Here is a 21,995-nt window from a genome sequence, read left to right as displayed (position 1 = left end):
TGGTTGGACTCAATTTCCATACAAAGTTAAAAAGGCTCACCCAATTGCATTGGGCTAATGTTTTGTGTTGCAAGAGTACAATCAGATTTCTCACCTTTTCTGTGCTTGTCATGGTATAAGGTGAGATGGTGTGTTAGCTTGTCTTTGCTTAATGTAGCACTGGATAGACTGATTAGAAAATCAACAGGTATGGTTTTACAAAATCTGGGAAACCTTTAGATATGCAGATTACCTTGATAATATAACTACAATATCTTGATAAAAAGCCTTGATATACGTACTTGGAGGCAGCAGCAAGGAGTATCAGTTTAAGATTAAATTAAACCACAACTAAATGTATGTTAATTCGAATCCCATTCAGACTGGAATCATTGGTGATAGGAAATTATAAGTTTAAAAGAGTGAACAGGTTCGTCTATTCGGGATCTTTGGTAACAAATACAAATGATACCAACTCTGAAATCAGAAAACGCATACTACCAGCAAATGAATCCTCTTATGTTCTCGATGTACAAAAGTTACATTATATAAAACACTAATTCGCCCTGTCTTGTCGTACGCTGCGACGATATGAACTATGTCAAAGGCAGATGAAACAAATGCTGAATATCTTGGAGAGAAGAGTCTTGCACAGGATATTTGGCCATATACAGGATGAGGAGAAATGGAAAGGAAGGCATAATGTAGAATTGTATTTTTTTTATATATTTGAAAAGTCCTGAATACAGAAAAATCCATTTTACATCAGGATATCAACCGGAAAAGAAATAAAAAAATAATAAGATGGACACATGCACATACACATACATATATAACAAGAATAATAACAACTAGGGCAATAATAATATTATTTACACTTTAGAAGCTTTATGCAAGTTATGTAAGTCTGCTTTGATAATCGAAGCCCGGAGCGTCTCTTAGTGAGATGTAAGTGGTTTGTAGCCTATAAGGAAGTGATCTTTGTTCTAAAGATAGCCTCGAAGATTTATGTAAAAGAAGATATTGCATTTACTGTTGGGACGTGGAATGCTGATATTAAGAAGTGGGAAGAGTTCGCCGGTGAAAAGTTGTCCATTAATGATTCTGAAGAGTAGTGTTATTTGTAAAGTGGATAGAATTTCTTGTTTGGAGAAGTTTGCAAGGGTTGAGCATCTGTGTTCGACTATTATGAAGAAAGAAACTTACTATTTTGTTTGTTTTCTTTATATTGCTTTCATATGCCATTGACCAAATACAGGAGCCATATTCAAGAATAGGAACAACACACATTGTGAAGTAGGTTTTGAGGGCAGAAACGTGTGTTATGTCTGTAAATCTGTAAATTAGTCCAAGTGTTTTCATCGCTTTCGAAGTTATGTAGTCTATGTGATGGTTAAAAGTCAGTTTGCTATAAAAAATGACGCCAAGATCCTTGTGATGTCGTACGGACGGAATAACCTAGTTGCATAACTTGTAGGATGGAGCTGTGCTATTGGATTTTAGGGTAAACCTCATGACGACAGATTTTTCCTAATTTAATTTCAGATTCCAGTCTAGACACCAGCGCTCAATGTGTTTGAGATTGTCTTGGAAATAGCATGTGTCCTGAAATGAGGTAATGTTTCGAAATAATTTGCAGTCATCAGCATACAATAATACTGAACATTCGGAAGAAATATATTCGTGAATGTCATCCATGAAGAGAGAGAAACACAGGGGGCCCAGAGAACTTCCTTGGGGCACACCGGAAACTACAAGAAGCCACGACGAAGATCAACCAGATATGATAATCTTTTGCTTTCTATTGTGCAAGTGATATGAAAGTAGTTTCAGAAGAGCTCCGTGAATATTGAATCTATTCGATAATTTGTGGATGAGTTGCGTGTGAGAGTTAGAGTCAAAGGCTTTGGAAAAGTCTAAGTATACGACATCCATGTCTTGCTTGGCATTCAGGCAGTTAACCGCTTTGGTAAGCAAGCAAGCAAGGTTTCTGTCACAGGAAGCATGGGGGAGAAAACCGTGTTCAGTGGGAGAGAGGAACGGAGAAACATGTGCAAGAATACGATTAGAAATTATTTTTTCGGCTAGCAGTGTAAATGCAGGAAGTAATGAAATCGGGCGATAGGAAGTAACATGAGCTTTGTTTCCGTGTTTGAGGATAGCGACTATATTTGCTTGCTTCCATGTACGAGGAAACACACCTTCGGAAAAGCATTAATTAAAGATTGTGCTTATTGGTTAGGATAGAATATTGGCTAAATGTTTCAGAAATATGGCAGGAATATAATTAGGAGTGATAGTTTTGGAACTTGAAACAGATTTTTAAAATTATTGGACTTCATTGCAATTAGTTGAGATTTGAGAGAGTGTGTAAGGAATAATGGACCTGACTTCCGGTAGTGTGGTAGCAGCGTTCTTTGTAAAGTTACTATGAAACTACGAGTTAAAGAGCGATGAACGTTCATCCTTTGTAGCAGACTTACCGTTCCTGGAGACTTGAAGGGGAATTCGGCCATGTTGCCGGCGTGAGTTAATTAGCGTCCAGAATGATTTAGAGATTTTATTTATTTCATTACTTTCTCTTACACTTTGAAAATAATTATTATAGTCACTCAAGTTTTTGCTATGCTTCCTTAAGTAAATAAAAGTGTTTTACTTACTTCTTTATAGAGTAAGTGCTCAGTGTATGGCCTCTATAAAGAAGTAGATATTGTAAAACATGTAAAACTATTAAAGCTAAAATGGGCTGGGTGTGTTAGGAGGATGGCAGAAGATGAGATTCAGAGGAAAATGCTTCATGTTAACTCGAGAGGAAACAGAGGAGTAGGAAGATGGGATGCCCGTACTGTACAGCTGACGTAATTGATTGATTGATTGTTTTGTTTTATTTTACTTCGCTTCTTGTGCCACTTTTGGCTTATTTGCGAACATAGGAATGAGTAATGATATGATGACATTGATGAAAGGACATCACAAACATCCATGCCAAGGCCAAGTTTCGAACCCGAGACCTCTGGCGTCGTAGCACGATGTGCTAACCACTCCGCCACAAGGGCCGGCTACAGCTGACGTAAGAAATTGGAGAGAAGCGTCTATGGATCGGAACCAATAGCGATGATTTGGAGGCCAAAGCCCACCCCGGGCTGCAGCGCCGAGGATTGAGTGAGTGAGTGAACACACACAAAGAAGTAACGGTACAATTACTCTTTGAATTATGGTAAAGTGTTGTTAAAGCTTGTAATGAGAAGAACGAAACGTTACAAAGTAATTCGTTACTTCCCAATTCAGAGGAGTAGGGCCGTAGCGAGGTGGTAGGCTAGCGGAGCTGAAACCTAGATCGTATCAAACAGAGAGAGCCACGCATTGCATATTTTTAAGAAATGAAATATTGAACCAATTCAGAATATGCGACAGAGACATTTACGCTTGCCAGAGGTACTGTAAAATTCTGGTGACACACTGCTTGTTTCCCAAAGGCAGAGTCAGGTGGATGACTTCAGAAATTTCATACACTGGCGTTTTCAGTTATAATTCATTCTCATGGTGTCTGCTACTTGTGTAAAGCGACATTATTTGACTACCGAATGATACCAGTTTTACCTTTTTAACTGAAAAAAGAAATATTTAGCGTCAGGAAAAGTGCAACCTGTGAAACGTCCATAGTCTTCTGAGGTGACTCTGGACTCTGGACACTGTTCCAAATACGCCACTGAAATAATGATGTAATTTAGGAAGGGGACACATATATTCCTAACACATTAATTACTCTGCTACAAGTTGTACAAAGAGATCATAAATCACTGGCCATCTGAAACATAAAGTAGAAGTATAATAGTCTTTCGGGATATCAGCCAGGTGATATCTGGAAAGGCTTCCGAGATTTCGCCACTCTCATCTTCAGGGATTGAAGTAATGGGGAGAAAAAGCAGGGTTCTTCTAAAGAAATCCACACTTCCGAATGAAATCCGGGACCAGTTAACACCCAATGGAACAGTACCGCACTTCAATCCCTGAAGATGAGAGTGACGTTAGCTCTCGAGAACTCGGCAGCCTTTCCAGAAATCACCTGACTGATATCCCGAGAGAACCTGTTCATGATTCGTCGCTAGGAAAGCTTCAAGAATTACTATAATACTCTTTTCCCAACATATTATGAGAAACGCTCGTTAGCTACTTCTATCCCTGGCATTGTTCTACCACCATTGGTCCTCAGCAGTAGCGGCGATTGGGTGAAAAACTGGGGGGTAAAGACAGTTTATTTTTCCTTGGTAAACAATGTTTAAATTAAGAGACTATAGTGGGGGCGGGAGCAAAAAGTAGGGGACAACTGCCTTCCCTAATTTTCACCACTGGCCCTCACACATGCATTGGCAAAATTAGAAATTATTATTAGAAATTAGAAGATCTTCATTCATTGGCGAAGTTCAGACTGAGCTGCTGTACCACTAAATCCGCAATTGAAGTATGCTCATTTTAAGGACTTAAACACACACTGATCCAGGGGTTGTAATATGTGAGTCGTGTGGCTGGTAGGCTAAGGAGAATAATGCAATGTTCCATGCTGAGAAGTAGGAGGTCAAGACAACTGGTGTGTATGTAATGCCGGCAAGAATAAGCAAAGAACGTCCAGGAGATTTGTGTTCCTGATAGTGACGAAGCCGCTTCACAAACCCTGCTTCGTTCACATAGCCGCTTTCTGTGAAATCAATCTTGAATTCAGCAGGAAGACTGTCTCCAATTCAGTACGTTGTCTCCTTAGCACCCTTTGCAATTGCCTAATACGGTTACAGAATCACCCCACGTTTTATGTCCAGTGTCCCTTCGATTTACATCGGAACACAATCAAACATATTTAACCCGCTAGATGGTTCCAAAATGCACTGTACGGTACGTGGGCGCACATCGTAGTCACGAGGCTATATGTTATGTTTCCCACTGTTAATAATTTTCTCCTAAAACACTGTCTGTTGTAGTATATGCATTTATCGACGTGTACGAATTCACCTGTCTGTTTTTGAATCATCGTGTCTTCCACATCAACCAGAGACAAAAGTGCAAAGCGCTGTCAGACGTCTGGGTCAGTCGAAAAAGTACTACTGAATAATGTGATGTGTACCATAGGATACCGACAAGATTACAAAACGTTACTTCTGTCCAGAGTCATCCCCGTCCAGTTCTCCCATTTGACTCTGTTAAGGATGTTCTTCAGACAACAATACATAACTGAAATATTCTTAACTCAGCTAAACTTCTTTAAAATCACAAATGCCAACTACAAATTATTAAGCTCTATAAGAGGAAAATATGGAAGGTAGCACACAAAATGTTGGTGCTTGGTAGTTTGAGGGAGGGTTGCGCATAACCAAATCCTGACTACGGCGCCAAAATATCAAGCTACGTATCTAAAGGAGAGTGTGAGTAGATTGTGCCACAATTTTTACCCTTTTTTTGAAACTATTGTTCTATTGCAAATTATATATACACATTGTATAGAGACAATCAGTGTTCAACATCTCGAGATCGACTCATAACACGCCATTCGGATTTAAGAATCAACGCTAAGGTCACAGAAATAGGAAGTGTTCTGTTCACGGACTCCTAAATGTTCCAAGTTCTTGTTCTTCCTTGAGCATATGTATTCCTTTGTTCAGTTGAACAATCTCATGCAATCCACACCCATCATAATCACTGCAGTTAGCAAAAATTGTGAAAAAATGTAGGTAAAGATACGGCACCCAATTAACGAAGGTACGGTTGTCACAGGAAGACAGTAATTGTTCCTCTCTGACCAATGAACCAAAGTAGCTTTGTACGAAGTCCTGTTTGTAGTTAACTGAAAACGGTTTATGGATTACTTTCCCTGGTTAATATGCTATATATTTTCATCTTCTTATGAATCGAATGTGTTGAGACGTATTCGCCAGTGGAGGGGTCTTCCCTACATTCCACCGCGTGACAAGAACCACCAACAAATATTTCAAGCTTGCCCGAAACTCCCAACTAAATTCCTAAACTATTCAATCTGTTCTCGTTGGTCTCGCCAGTAGTGCTAGAAGCTATGACTGGAGAGCCACAAGTGAAACTTATGTATATAGAAACTGATTCCAAATAAACTTAATAAACTTCCTAGGGAAACCACCTTTCGTTGTCGACTAATCGCTCGTTATAGGTAATGTGGAGCCTATCATACAAAACAATTCATAATATCTTTCATTTTTTTTATTAACAAAATATACCTTTTCTTTAGATACACCCAGTACGTTAAGTTAAGCCAAATCTGATCAAGCCTTCAAGTTGTTAGTTATCAAATTTCATATAACTATCTTACTTTCTCGTTTAACCAATATGTACCCTTTTTTTAGGTACACCCTATATGCTGAGTTAGACCAATCTCAAATAATCCCTCTGGTTATTTTAAGCAATCTCATGCTTTTGAAATTTCATTTTTCAAAGTGAATGGTTATACTAAACTGGTAAGCCACCTGGGATCAAAACCACTGACAATTCACACGAGAGATAACACTGGAACTTTACTTAAGGCCTATGCGACCATACTGGTCTCCCTTGAAATTACAATGGGACTGAACATTCCGGATATTGTGAACACAAATTCCAGCTAATACTGGTTAACTTCTTAACAGTAATATATACCCCTAGATATCATCATAATCCCAATATTACAGACAATTCTCAGGATGAAAAGTGGGAAGTGGGAGTCCCCCCACCCTCTGGAAAGAAACTGGCATTAGTACACAAGATGCTAATATATTCTACACACTAAGGTATCCTTTGGGTTAAATTGCAACACCGCAAGTTAAGAATAGGAACTTTATTCATCAATAAACATGATAAAGAATTCGTATATTAAGGTTCACAATTATTAATCAACACTGCTCAAAGGCCATATATTAAATATCATCTACCGACATTTTTACTCGTGCCTGTATGAAACAATTATATTGACACTGCTCACAACTTTCTAGAAGTACACAGATCTGTGACAGTTAATACTTTACTGGCATTCAAAGGATAGCGGTATATCTTTGATACAATCTTTCCCGACTCTATGCATCTTTAACAGATATGGATGCCTAATAAAAAATAATGAACCTCAGTCGGAATTCAAACTGAAAATATCATAAGACTTGTGTTTGTAAATCAGACATTGGTTACATAAAAAACGAATTTTGCTGACATTTCAACATCTACTTTGATAATAGCTAAATCATATGTTAACCTACGTCACGTGACCTTGACCTAGTTACGCCTTTGCGCTGTATATAAGCCAATGATTAAGAAATTAATACCCCTTGACAGACAATATGGATAGATTACCGTTCTTGTTGGTAAATGTTTATAAATGACTAGTCCACGATATACTTTCCACGTAGCTACTCTGAGAATCTTTTCTTTACCAACCACGTTTTGCGGCATTGCGTTTACGGGAATATGTTATGGCCATAACCCATTGCACACCAATGCTAGCATAATACAGAATGCGATGATTTGTGGTTTTCTCAATTATCCTTACATCAGCATCTGGTAGTCACTTAAATATAAAGAATTTTAAGTACTTACATAGTCGCTGCGCATATCAATCATAAATTCACGTAAGCCGAAAATAAATTCACTTATCCTTCGTAAAAAGCCTCCATCGACTCCATATTCTTATCAAATAACCAAAGTTAACTTTCATGCTCAAATCGTGCTATTCAGTTTAACTCTTACGTCCATGATTGAGCGGATATCGATCGTTTTCATTAATCTCGCCCAATTTACTCGTCCATTCTCTTCTTCTACCCCACGTTCTCCTTCAATACCCAAGTCACGTTGCGTCTTAATTATCCATTGCGTTATTTGTAATTCTAAAGATCATTACAAACTCTTTTTACTTATATTACAAACCAGAACTTGTAGAAAACCCATTCGAATGGTTAAGAACTAAGAAATTCCAACAATAAGTACACTTATGCCGTCGTTATCTCGCCTATTCGTACCACCCGCTTCCTAGCCAAACAATCTCTATGGCAATCCCCAAACACCAAACTCACCCAGTCCCATCAGTAACTACGCAAACTAAAACCCTCAAAGTGAATCACAACCCTCCCCCACAGTCTATTTACTCACAAGAATACATTTCTCACACTCTTCTTCTATAATCGCCTCAACTCTCTGCTAAGGGACAGATGTCATTCCATCCGGAAGTAGGCCACAGGAACACCAGCACCGTCGGCAGAACTCTAATCCCCCTCTTGTGTTTCAATCAGTGCATTGAGACGGAGCCACGCGGCGTCGTCACCCATCGTGACACACTTAAGGCTATTTTATGCAACACAATGGCATACACACATAATTGCTCCGAACAACAGTATGCAAGTGCTACAAAAACTACAATATATGAGTGCTCCGAACCACAGTGTGCAAAAAAATATCATAAGTCGTTCTTAATTCATGCACTTAAGCTTTAAACAATTATTTTTAAGCTTAACGACTTGCACTTTGCATCAAGCAGTTTCAACAATTCATAGTATCTTACGCAAGTAATACTGAAAAGCTGATGTAAAAAACTATTACTATTCATGGAACAGGGTATTCATAGTAAGCTAAATACAAGAAAAAAATATGTAAAATACAGTCAGTGCTACTAGCACAGAAACACTACCGGTGAAAGGACACTGCAACATATTGAATAATTTCTTTTGTATACATCAGCTACATTTTGTTTTTCTCTCAACAATCAATTATGTAATCCATCGGCCAACGGCTACCTTACTTCGTACTTCTATGTAACATTTTTTTCGGGGTCAACTAAATAAACCTCCTATAATCTTTGTCAAGGCTTTGAGTAACCACACGACATGTGGATACTCGAAACGAGCAGGGGAATGTGGAACGATTCAAGGGAGACTCTGTAAAAAGTTAAAATTCTCTCTCCAGACATCAGTACTCGGTCAAGCAACAATACACTGCACAGCGTAACATTCCACAAATAGCGGAAGCACATGACATCAGGAGGCTCTGCATACTTCGTTACTGCCGGTTTCAAACCCGTCATCGGCTGGCCAATACGGAAGAGCTGAGCATGCAGCTAGGGAGTATTTGCCAGCAGCTTAAAAGAGCTAGGCACTAGAATTCGGGAGTTAGTCAGACCTCAGAATTCAGTAGAAGCTCTAAGAGAATACCAGCTGCCAGGCGAAGACCTCCTGAACTTCTCAGGTCTCAAGCTTGGCTCGGAACTCCGAGACGTTGCTTTCGCCAAAGGCAAATGTACAGTTCATATGCGAGTTGACCAGCCTCAGTACCACGGTCACAGCCGTAGGTCAGGCTTCTCAAGGGCTATCTCTCCAAGACCAGCTTGTGTTTTGTCGCCTGCCACGGGCAAGAAGACCGTGAGTTGTGGAACTCAGGACTAGATGCTCCGTCGCCTGATGTCTACGCTCAACCGCTTGGCCGAGAGGTAAGATGTACATCGTCAACATTCTTTGAAATCTTTCCACTCTCTGCCAAGAGCCTGTCAGCGAGATTGTATGGGGAATATAAAACGTAATCTTGCTCTACCATCTGCCCCTTAAGCGTTCACAGTCATGATTACCGTAGTTTATGCTTATGAAACCAATGAATGCATCAATATATATTACTATACTATGTCACGTGACTTGAAAGGCGTCAGAAATTGAAATTGGTAAAACAGCTAGTTCTTAGTTCAATATCAAAACAGCGGTCTGATGGACCCATCCAAAGTAGTTTTGTGATTAGCAGTTCGTAGTTATGGTTAATAAATGAACGAATGAATGCATTTGAATTGGATATTATAAATATATTTTTTGTTGAACATAAAGTAAAATTTACTCCTTAATGCACATTCGTAACATCGAGGTATTCCAGATTTTGTATGAAACACATGTAACAACCTTCTTATTGCTTCTAACCTTAATGGAAATTATTTGATAGTTCCAGTGATTCAGTCCACAGCGAGTTGCCTGAAGGAACCTTCAATTCCCAAAATGTCACTCGTATTTCTTGGTTTTCCTGGTCTCCTGGATTCGTCTGATTTCTTCCTTCCCATCTCTGTCAGAAACGTTCTCTTTGAGATCAGCTCATTATTCCAACTATCTGCAAAGATTCAAGGTCATGTAGAGAGAAGTTTTGAAAATTACTGCCAACCATGCATACAGCACACAGAGATCCAAAAAATATTCATTGGATATCTCTTGGATATACCTGTTGGAATTTCTGGATATCCATAGATCCAGGAATATCCAATAGACATCTACTGGATGTCCTCATGATGTCCATTTGTCCGCATACGTGAACATCCAGCGTGGACATCCAGGGGATATCCAGATATGGATATGTTACGGACATTTCAAGATCACTTTTGGATATATTTTGGACATCAAGTGTGACGTTATGTGCGCATTATGCTTTCATTTAGAAATGTTTGTAGGTACTTTGGATTTTGTATGGATACGAAAAATAAATTTCTTAGACTACTATCTGGACATTATTTAGATGTAAAAAGAACATTTTTTGGAGTAGTTTCGAACATGTTCTGGATGTTATTGGGATCTAAAAAGGATGTTTCCACGATGCTTTATTGAATAGATTGGAACATCTTTTGGACATTATCCTAGCATTATATGGATATAACAGAGAATTGTTTTTTACATATAATAACCTTATTAGGACATCAAGTAGACTTCAAATAGATGACTCATGGACTGAATTCTATAAATGCTTAAGATGTCGCATGTGTACAAAAATAGTCTCCATTAGTAAGGACACTTTTATGGATCTAAGGAGATTTCATCTGGACTATATTTAGATAGGTTTGTGCACATATGTTTATAACATGCACTCATCTCTCTCTCTCTCTCTCTCTCTCTCTCTCACACACACACACACACACACACACACTCTCTCTCTGTGTCTCTAAAAAAGCACACACGCACATATACACACAACGCACGGACGCAACAAGCCCACACTCACACGTCTACACATCCTAGGAATTTCTTATATTCTTGTGAATAGCAGAGTATTGAGCTTGTTCTTCACTGCCACCTACACATATCGTAACTTCCTGAATTCAAACTGGCAACAACGATCGAGACACAGAGCACTATCACCTGGATTTGCGCGCGCATTCTTGACTCGCTGGGACACAGGAAGGCCACACGAGTAGTCCTCTGAATATCCAGGTAGGGAGCTCTTATGGACGGATAATGGATATCTACAAATGTATCTTATATCCAATGAATATCCCTTGGAAATTTGTGACACTATGAGAGAGTATTGACTCGATTTTACTCTCCATTGTATTGTAACGTCTCTGATTCTAAGATGAAAATATTTCAATCACTAGTAATAATAAATAAGTTCATAAACGCAAATGAAAAAGTGCAATTATTGTTTCAATTGCACGATAACATATGAGTACACATCTGTGTTCAATTTCCTAATATCCGAAACACATCCTTTTTATATCCATTAAGATATCCACTTTTGGATAAGTTCTAGATAGATATTGGATATCCAGAATTGGATGAGTTTTAGATATCTAGCTTTGGAAAAGATCTAGCTCTGTATTGAATATCCGTAATTGGATGAGCTTTAGATATTCAGTTCTGGATATCATATGAACGTCCAATGCATATCCAGAATGGGACGACTTCTTGACATCCACTTCTATATATCTAATGGATGTTCAATGAATATTCACAATATACATGGATCTGATCTGCTTATCACCACACTGCACAGAAAGCCCATATGCTGAACAACAGATTTATTTCACAAAATGAAATAAGAAGCAAACATAGTACACGAATACTACAGCTTTACGGAGTACTAACGCCAGCCCACTTCGAAACACGGATTGCACACAAACATCGTGCACCGCTCACAGTCTGTACTGCAAGTGTCTGACGTGAATCACTCGACCCCGCCGGTCAGCTGATGCCACTTGGCAGTGCTGCCCTCACACAATGGCGGAATTTACAGGTACTACACACCTTATGGTCATATGCTCTATGAGCATTCATAAAAATATTGTAGCAAATTGTCTATAAGGTGAGCCTTAGGAAGTTTAGCAAGCTTCTTGACGGGTAATACCGGTTGTCCCAGAAGTCTTTTCCTGATTACAAACTTTATTCATATCCGCTATATGCAATGTAGAGATGTGGAAGTGGTGCCAAAATGTTGGAAAACTAACCAAGTTTATTTGTTGCAGGTTTCAGTAATGTGGCTGTAGTGTAGCTGTGTCAGTGCCAAGGAATCCGGAATTAATGCTCTTGACATCGGGTTGCATTTTTTATACAATGTTTCTTGGACTTGACAGGATTTGGGAATGAAGGTATATATTCCATTTTTTAAATACCAACTTATTGATGGCAGATTATTCTAGACGAAAGAATTCTGTACATTTGAAAGTTCCTCTGCACTGCTATTGGTGACCGGGTCTCGTGATACCAGAGGACATGCTGAGCTTTTTCCAGATTTGTGAACATTTCCGGTTTTCTGGGCACTGGCACTGCCACACTACAGCCACGTTACTCAAACCTGCAAAAAAAAAAAAAAAAAAACTTTAGTTTTCCAACATTTTGGCACCACTTTCACATTTTTATTTTTCAAGTACAGGTTTGTTCGAAAGTCCAAAAAAATGTCACCGTTAAAATCATCTCAATTTGTGAAGCAAAATGTTATATTTGTCAATATTCGCAGTGAATTAATAGAAAAAATATCAGTTGTGTGACCAAATGAAGATCCCTAACAATAAATATATATTATTCACTAATAATGTTTTGTGGTAAAACGTAAAGGCAGAACATGAAGATTCGAATTGATATTGTTAGGTAGACTTGAAAGCATATGTGACTTATTTATCCGATCCTCCGTGCACGCAGTAGGCAACATAGTATGTTTTAAATTAACGTTATTCTTAAATAAGCTAACTGGAACATAACTTCATTGTAAAATCTAGTCCGACGTACCATGCAATATCAGCCATGGGAAAACAAGACAGTACGACTTGATTACAGGGCAAGAGGTAGTAATGATCAAAGAGTTGATTATTTTTGGTTCTCAGCAACATCTATGTGAAACGCTACGATCTATATCATCAAAGGTCCATTGGAGAACGCTTCGGCTGAGAGTAGGAGGGGTTAAACTTGGAGAAATCTATTTATTTAATAAATTTAATTTCCACAGTTTATAAAAAAGTTACTCGGAAGAGTACCACACTTTTAATAAAAACCCTTCAATTACCAGCATATTCATCATAAATTTTATGACACTTTATTCTCTCAATTAGTTACATGTGTCGTATATAGTAATAGTATAATTTAACTTAGTATGAATCTTTTGAGCTCACTACAAGAGTATACGTGCGTAAAACTATGAAACAAGGAAACAAAGATATAATATATATTATATGCATCTAGTTGTTATTATAGCTATGCTTTAATTTCATTTTTCGATAATAAGAAATTACGATCTTTGTTGATTACAGTATACTTGTCTTGTTTGAACTTAACTTTGGATTTATGAGTAGTTAATGCAATTTACCTTATGTGTTTATTTCTCTATATTTTTACTTTCAATTTTATAGTTTTCATCAATTATAAATTTGTTGAACCACGCATAATATTCTTTCGAAAACTTACCATTTATGTCAAAACTTGACCCAGCGAATCCTCCATATTCCTTAGGAAGCATCTTCTTAGGGATCACTTTGTACATTTCCTCCATTCTATCCTCCTCCAGAAATACAACCTACAAATAAACCCTATTTGTAATTAGATATTTCTAAAGAATTCCCAACACACTGGAGCTTAGCATAGCTAATATGTTCATGTACGATGTAACGGGTGTCCCACTAGCTTTCGAACACGAAAAAAACGTTATAATTTCCGAAAAAACATACATAGGAAAATGAAATTCACAATACACGTACCTTGTTTCATGCTGAACACGAGGCAGAGTTGAAAATAAACGCACGTGTCAAAACAAAGACGGTAGGTGGCGCCAGGGGAAGTGATGCGTGTGGCTTAGTGTGACGCGAGTCCCTGCATCGCGAGGATGGATCGGTACACCGTACAAGAACGCGTGTTCATTGTAATGAAATATTGGATATCGGGATCGTATCAGACCGTTCAACGTGAATTTGGACGCCTTAAAGGACCATTGAAGGTCGGAGTTTGGTGTGCAATTTCCCGACAGCGTATCATTGGACCCATCTTCTTTGAAGATACAGTAAACACACAAGTTTACTTACACATCTTCAGTGCATTTGTGAACCAGCTGGATGATGAATAACTGCGTCGCGGTTAATTCCAACAAGACGGAGCGACATTCCATACTTCCAACGTGCCATGGCAGAAATTGAGTCCTTTTTTGGTGACTGAATCATCTCCAAAGGATTGTGGCCTCCAAGATCCCCAGATTTAACACTTCCGGATTTCTTTTTATGGGGTTTCCTTAAAGGTTGTGTCTACAGAAACAATGCACGATCACTGCAAGAGTTGAGAAACAACATCGAGAATGCGATTCACGAGATCACACCGGAGACTCTACATCGGACTTTTCCCAATATGGAACGCCGGGTATAAACATGTCTGGACGTCCAGGGAAGACACTTGCAGCACCTGCTGTGACGATCACGTATTCAGCATGAAACAAGGTATAAGTATTCTGAATTTAATTTTCCTATGTATGTTCGTTCGGAAATTATAACTCTTTTTTCGGGTTCGAAAGCTAGTGGGATGCCCTGTATTTCTCTGCTGATTCAACGAGGTGTTGCAAAGGATCCGACACAAGAGGGAGAAGGAAATGGAACGGAGAGAATGAGGCTGGTGATCAATTAAATAAGTATGGTAAAATAAATTTAAGTTAAAAAAAATAAGAGAACTTTCAAGTAAGATAAGCAGAAATCTACGAAGAAATGTGGTTCTTATTATTATTGCTACTTCATAAAGTATCTCAAAACTCATATTTATATATGTCATTTCCCAACATATTTGAAGTCCCTCAATATATAGCTACCTAGTTATATCGCTCAATAATATTTTAGATGCAAAAGTGAATATGGTGTTATTTCTTAATAAGGTTTAAATAGATCTCATAAAGGATCTATTAAATTGTCACTTGGAGTGTATGTAGTAAATAAGTTCAATACATAATAATGTTGAATTAGGTTATCAACAAGGGCAGGTTGTTTCCTTTCTTTATTATTTTCTTTCGTTAAAACATGCTTGTAAGTTCAACAATTTTTTAAAAATATATTTATAGTTTATTATTGTAGCCAGTACATGAAGTAAATTTGGGTGAATGTGCAGTCCCATTTGATTGCATTTATTGTGCGTTCGTGAATTGATATTTTGTGAATGTGATGTTTCTACTCATGTTTCGAGTGTTTATGTCATGTTGCTGGATTATCTACAGGTCATGAAATAGACCCAATAACGTCGCTACAGGCCAATTTACTCGACGGAATATACAGTGGTGGAAGATTTACAATCTTGCTTCATACATGAAGCAAATAAGGAATAATATTGGAGATATTGAATGTTAATAGATTGATTGATTTGTTTTATTTTACTTCGCCTTTTGTGTCACTTTTGGCTAATTTGCGAAGATGGTGATGAGTGATGATATGATGAAATTGATGAATGGACACTCACATACAACCATACCCAATTCAGGATTCGAACCCGGGATCCCTGGCGTCGTAGCGCGAAGTGCTAACCACTCCACCACGGGGGACTGGCATACTGAATGTTAAGAACGAAACAGAGATTTTTGTGAGGTCGTAAATATTGCACTTGCTTGTTGTTCACCAGAGAGAAATCACGTAATTACGAAGAGTTTAGGAGAAATATATTAAATACTACCTGATTGCCCGGCGTTGTCCGTTTATTTATTTATCCCAATCTTCTATTAGACAGGAAAATAATGAATTATAACTATAGTGGAAAATGAACGTGGAGTTGAACGGCATTGGGAGTGTCACTATTCATCATAGCGACCCCGAAAAATATGGATTCCCCGCTAATATCGGTCGTTTTACATGTCACCCTCTTCCCATTCCCTATCCTAAGGGTGCCAGGAGTGTCTTGGAGTTGAACGGTATTGGGAGTGTCACTATTCATCATAGCGAGCCCGAAAACCATGGATTCCACACTAATTGTGGTCGTTTTACATGTCTCCCCCTCCCTCCCCATCCGGAGTGTCACTATTCATCTTAGCTAGCCCGAAAACTATAGATTCCACACTAATATCGGTCGTTTCACATGTCATCCCTTTCCACCCCCACCCCCACCCCTAAGGGTCTCAGGGATGTATTAGCTCCACAGTATTTCTTTCCACATTGTAAGTCATATGTGTACCAAGTTTGGTTGAAATTGCTCCAGGCGTTCGCGATTTATGTCGGAACAAACATATATACACACATACATTTTTATATACAGCAAAACCTCTTTAATCCGGTTTAATTGGGGGGGATAAGTTGACCTGTTTAACGAAATTCCGGATTAACTTAAATTAACTAAATAATCTAAAAGAACAGTAGAAAGTGCATTAAAACTCCGTTCATAGAAACAAAACACGTTCATTATGGTGTATTTAAAGGGCATAGGCCTAAATACACTATACAGTAGAGTAAAATGTAAAGCAATGCAAGAACGAAGTGCTTCTAGCCAGATTTAAAACTTTGCATTCTGCTTTTTTTCATTTTGCCTGTCCGGATTAAGCGAAGTCCGGCTTTTCGGGGTCCGGATTAGCGAGGTATTACTGTATATAAATTATCTTATAGAGTACTGTGCTATAGGTAGTAATTAGAATTTCTCACGATCTTCAGTGAGAATCTGAACGAAAGATGGGAAAATGGTTGCTTGCGCAATCACTTTCGTGTTTCAAGGTACTTGTGCGTAGTTATACAGATTAGCTGTTAATCTGCATGCGTGTGACCTTCACTTTCTTCAAGGAAAAAAGACCTCGTGATTTCAAATCCAGATATCTTCTAATTTTAATTTTGTGCTGTTGAGTATGAAATGTCTTAAATAAGCTATATTTTTTCAGAATTTTTGTTTTGTAATAATTAATTTTATTTATATTTTTTTTCATCTACTCAGTTTCTTTGATTTTTCTGTAACGTTGGAATTTCAAGATAAGCGATTGAAATATGATATTTTTTCAACATCCTTCTGTCGTTGACGAATTTTACCTTCTTAAACTACTCCTCAAATCAAGTCTGCTCTGTGCGAGAAGTAGTCTGGACATTTAAAAATTATTTGATAGTACTTATTCTTAAATATACAATTGTTATCATTCAATCTCAGTAATTATAATTATTGTATTTGTAAAGCAGTAGGTACTTTCTTCAATAAGCTTGCTCTTCACTGCATATTTAAAGCATTTCTCTGATTCCAACAGAAAATGCTTGGTGAATCAAGGGACGTGATCACTACGCTATCTATGTCGTTTCTTCATTCTCTCACGTGACATCTGATTGTCTGTTACCATTCAAATAGCTGCGTGTATTCTTAACCTTGCTATGTGTTGGAAAGATGGACTTCATTAGCCTTATGTTGTAAATAAATAGTTCGTAAAACAGTCTTTGCTTTCTGAAAATTTTCCGGCTATACCCATTTTAGAAAGACGAGAATAAGGAAGAGCTGTAATGAGCATTTTGGCCGAAGTTCGTTGACTGTTTCATATTAGGGATTGAAAAGGTCTTGAGAATGACAATTCGGAACACTGAAAATGATTAAATCATGCATTCCAGGAATGCATTGGATTCTTTCCATCACATATGAAAATACATCATCATTTATGAAATGATCCAACAGATCTCTATGGTCACACTTGGTTAAAAAATATATCCATAGAATTAACTTACCTTTTTCTAATTTCTTCTTTCAGAAATTGTAGTGAAATATTGGCAATTTTCACAGCAATTGGACTCAATCCTAATACAAATATTTTCTTCATTCGCTGTGGATATCCTTCCTGGAAACATTTCATATCAACTATTAATGCATATGTACATCCTACATGCGGTTCATATGTGTATATGTGTGTGTCCGAACATACGTACATGGGCGTAAGGATCCATAAAAATAGGAGGCATCTTCCACTGGCTTCCTTACTATGATAATATTTTGAGACCTCTCATACAGATAGTACAAAGCTATTAAAATTTACTGATTTGTTAATACACAATTCAGTTAACCTGCTGATATAAGAAGCAAATACTATCTACTTCACTTTACACAAAGATAGGGTAATCAGGGTTAGAATTCTTGAGATGAGCTACAAGCTGTTAAAATGTGCGACTATCAGATCTAATTAACTGGCCTTTAGAATGGTAGATATTAGAATATCTAAAAATACATGAAAACCTTTGTAATTGTGAGCGCTAAGGAGGCGTGCGGTTCTTTTAGTAGTTTTTGTAATGATTAAAGTTAAGTTTTTCGTCAATGACAACACGAAGATTTTTTTGAGAGAGAACTTTTTCAATGCGACTGTTTTATATAGAGAATAAACAGAATGCATTTTGTCCACATTCATAGAAATAGTGAGGCAGGTGTATTTCTGTGGATTTAAATTTGGATTTACCCTCATGAAAACGCAAGTAGTTCTACGAGAGATTGTGTAGAAATTTTGAATCACGTTCTGATGAGATTTCCTTGGAGACTTTAGAGTTGGAACTTACGGTGGCGGTAATAAGTGAGTCGGACGTGTTGCGTTGAGCTCTCTATTTTTCGCTAATTACGGTACGAAGAATCAAGGTCTATTGTTATCCGGATATTTTCTATTGTTTCGGAAGTTTTGAGACGTCCGATGTAAGTAACTCGGTTCCGTGGTTGTGAATAATTGTACGAAAATCGCTAAAAACTGTGCTTGGCGAAGTACGCAGACGGTGGTTTGATTTGGTTCAAAAGAACTGTTCTTCTGAATCAGTGGACTCAGATAGGAATATACGAGACACAACGTTAGCCACATCTGTGGTTCGTCAGCCTTAAATTAGTGATGGAAGTGCCTAAAACCTAAACGAAATATCACTTCGGACTGTACTTTGGGAACTCGTATACTCGTGTAATTGTGTAATTCGGCAAAAATCACCGGTTCGTGAGTGTGGGGAAATCGTGCTGTAAAAAAGACGACGTACTGCACATTTTCTTCATTCCTTCCGGACACAACAGGAACGATACAATCGTGGTGTACAATTTTCAAGCGTTGTGTGCACCGATAATATGTTCGAAAAGGCAATTGGGGGTGTTTTTCACCAACTTAGGCATCTTCGTAATTCGCTTCCCGTTTTCCTCAAGCTCCGACAATGAAAAAACAGGAATTTGAAACACCTAAATCCCCTACACTCAGGACCGCTCGATATAGACGACGGGGTTTTCAGAATGCATCATCTGATATGGATCTGACTGAACTACATGGACCACACACATTACAAGGATCGACTGTTCCAGATTTTTGCTTTAGAGAATCACTTCATAATTCCACGAATTCGCTCCCGGATGACATTACGGACCCTAAACTACAGAAGACCAAATCTACATCTAGTGTTTCTAACAAGAGACCCAGTGATAGTGGCGACTCATCTGGTGAGGATCCCCGAGTAGCTGCTGAGGGCTTTCAGCTCAGTAAGAAGACGGCAAGGAGATTACCGATATATCAGCCAATATCCATCCCACTGAATAATCAATATAGTGTTCTTCAGGAACATGAAACTGAAGATGCTCCTGGTGATAAAAGGGATGTGTTTAAGCTTAACAATTTCTATGCTCTCTCACAACACTTCAAAGCACTTAAAATTAATCCTACAACATGCCATACTTCTTCTGGATCAAAAATCCACTTTGCCACTATGGAGGAGTACAATATTGCTATTGATCATCTGAAAAGTCATAATCTTGAATATGCAACCGGGACCTAAACAGGGGTTCTGGTACTTAGAGTTGTACTGCGAAAACTTCAAAAGGATACAAATATCACGGATATCGGCAGATTTATCAAGAACTAGGTTATGATGTGCTCAAGGTATCTCAGTTGAAACAGAAGGATCACAATACCCATAAACTCATACCATTAGCGCTTTTTCACCTAACCATTACAAAGAGGGAATTTTCTAAAGGAATCTATAAAGAATCTTATTTTGAACAACACCGTGTGGTGATAAAGGAGTATCACCCACGGAAATGTATACAGTGTTTCAAATGTCAGAGACTGGGACATGCACAACAGAACTGCAATGCCATAGCTCACTGTGTCAAATGTGCTTAATTACACGATACATGGAAATTCCCAAAAAAAAGAGCGTACATCACCTACTAAATGTATAAACTGTTACGGTGACCGTCCTGCTAACTTTCGCGGATGTCCAATTTTCTAACGTGTACAACGAGCGCAAGAAATTCGAAAAAGTGGTGTACAGTCTTCTTCTTCCGACACTCCTAAGCAATCACCTCGTTCTTTGCAAGACCAGACAGTGTTCCCTGTCTACCAACCACTAGGATTATTGTTACTGCTGCAAATACAAAAACTAATACAAGAGGCCAGGAATTTAAGGACATTTGGACTTCCATAAAATAATTTTTCGATTTCAGGGGTTTTCTTCAAAAAAATAAATCTGGTCTACAGCGAATTAATCATACCAGGACAATGGTAGATAAGTTCAGTGTTGCCATGGATGTTTTGGATAACCTTTTTGGAAATGGCCCGTAAAGGTACTCAAATAAGTAGAACATTGACGTGTGTTCAGTGGAATGCTGACGGAGTTTGTACTCAATTCCTCACCTTCAAACAATTTTTGCGTGAATACAATGTTGACATAGCCCTGGTGAATGAAACGCACTTGAACCCCCCCTCCAAAAAATATGGAAAATTGCAAATTATACCATCTATAGAAACGATCGGTTTCCGGGACGGCCGTGGACTTCCAGATGTGTTGGATATCTTGATATATCAAGGTGTAAATATTATGACTGGTCCCTATATTATTCATGAAATTGTTCATCATAATATATTGAAGCCCTCTCCTCCAAAATATTACGTTACAACAGACTGGGATGCTTTCACTCGACAATTAGTGCCTATCATTAACTTGCATTAGCTTTAAAAACCGCAGCCGAGATTGATTCGGCTTTAGAAAACCTTACAGCAGGGATACAAACTGCTTATCTTCACTCCACTATCACAACCCCCCAGTTGTACAATAACCACGGTTGTCTATCCCGTGAGGATATGATCCTTCTGAACTGTAAAAAATATTACCGACGGAAATGGCACCAAAATTATAACCATCGCTACAAACAGTTCTATAATCAATTTCACGATCGATTTTGCCGATATCTCATTCGACAGCGACAGGCAGGTTGGGACACCGAATTCTCTGGGATATCAATGCAGGATAGTAGATTCTGTCAATTAGAAACTATCTGGCAAAGAATCCACAATCTGCTGCCTGTCCTCTCCAGGGTCCAAATGTCATGGTGTACATACCAGAGGAGAAGGCTGAAGTGTTCTCCATACTTCTGGAGGACCAATTCCACACAACAGATCAACCTATAATGGTAAGTATATCCAGAATATTCAACATTGACTGGAACAATTATGTCATGAACCACTCACAGCTTATCCACTTCTCACAACCGCTCAGGATGTCAAAGGTGTGAAAAATCTTCTTCGACCTGATAAGGTAACTGGCTTTGATACTATTACACATTACAACTGAAGAACGGCCCCAGAAAATTGATAGTTTTTCTAGCAAAAGTCTTCTATGCTATATTCATTCTCGGCTGTTATCCATCAAGTTGGAAACTAGCAAAAATAATCCTCTTACTAAAACCAGAAAAAAACATTCTTCTACCACAGAATTATAGACCTATAAGTCTTCTGAGCAATGTTAGCAAAACTTTGAACATATACTACTCAGTCGATTACAAACTGTGGTGGATGAAAAAGACTTGCTACCGTATCATCAATTCGGATTTCGTAAACAGCAC

General features: G+C 38.1%; 1 long non-coding RNA gene across 1 annotated transcript; it reads right to left on the bottom strand.

Moving 5' to 3' along the window:
- Positions 1–9,811: 9,811 nt before the first annotated feature.
- LOC145979318 (uncharacterized) lies at positions 9,812–13,747 on the bottom strand. The gene is made up of 2 exons (XR_014440773.1): positions 13,644–13,747; positions 9,812–10,092 (listed from the first exon to the last, which is right to left on the bottom strand). It is a non-coding gene; the product is annotated as an uncharacterized LOC145979318 (long non-coding RNA).
- Between the last annotated feature and the right edge of the window lie 8,248 nt (positions 13,748–21,995).

The sequence above is a fragment of the Lepisma saccharinum genome, chromosome 26 (assembly GCF_977018435.1).
Source record: "Lepisma saccharinum chromosome 26, izLepSacc3.1, whole genome shotgun sequence".
NCBI lineage: Eukaryota > Metazoa > Arthropoda > Insecta > Zygentoma > Lepismatidae > Lepisma > Lepisma saccharinum.
Note: the sequence above shows the minus strand (reverse complement) of the source record. Positions and strands in the feature narration are given on the sequence as shown.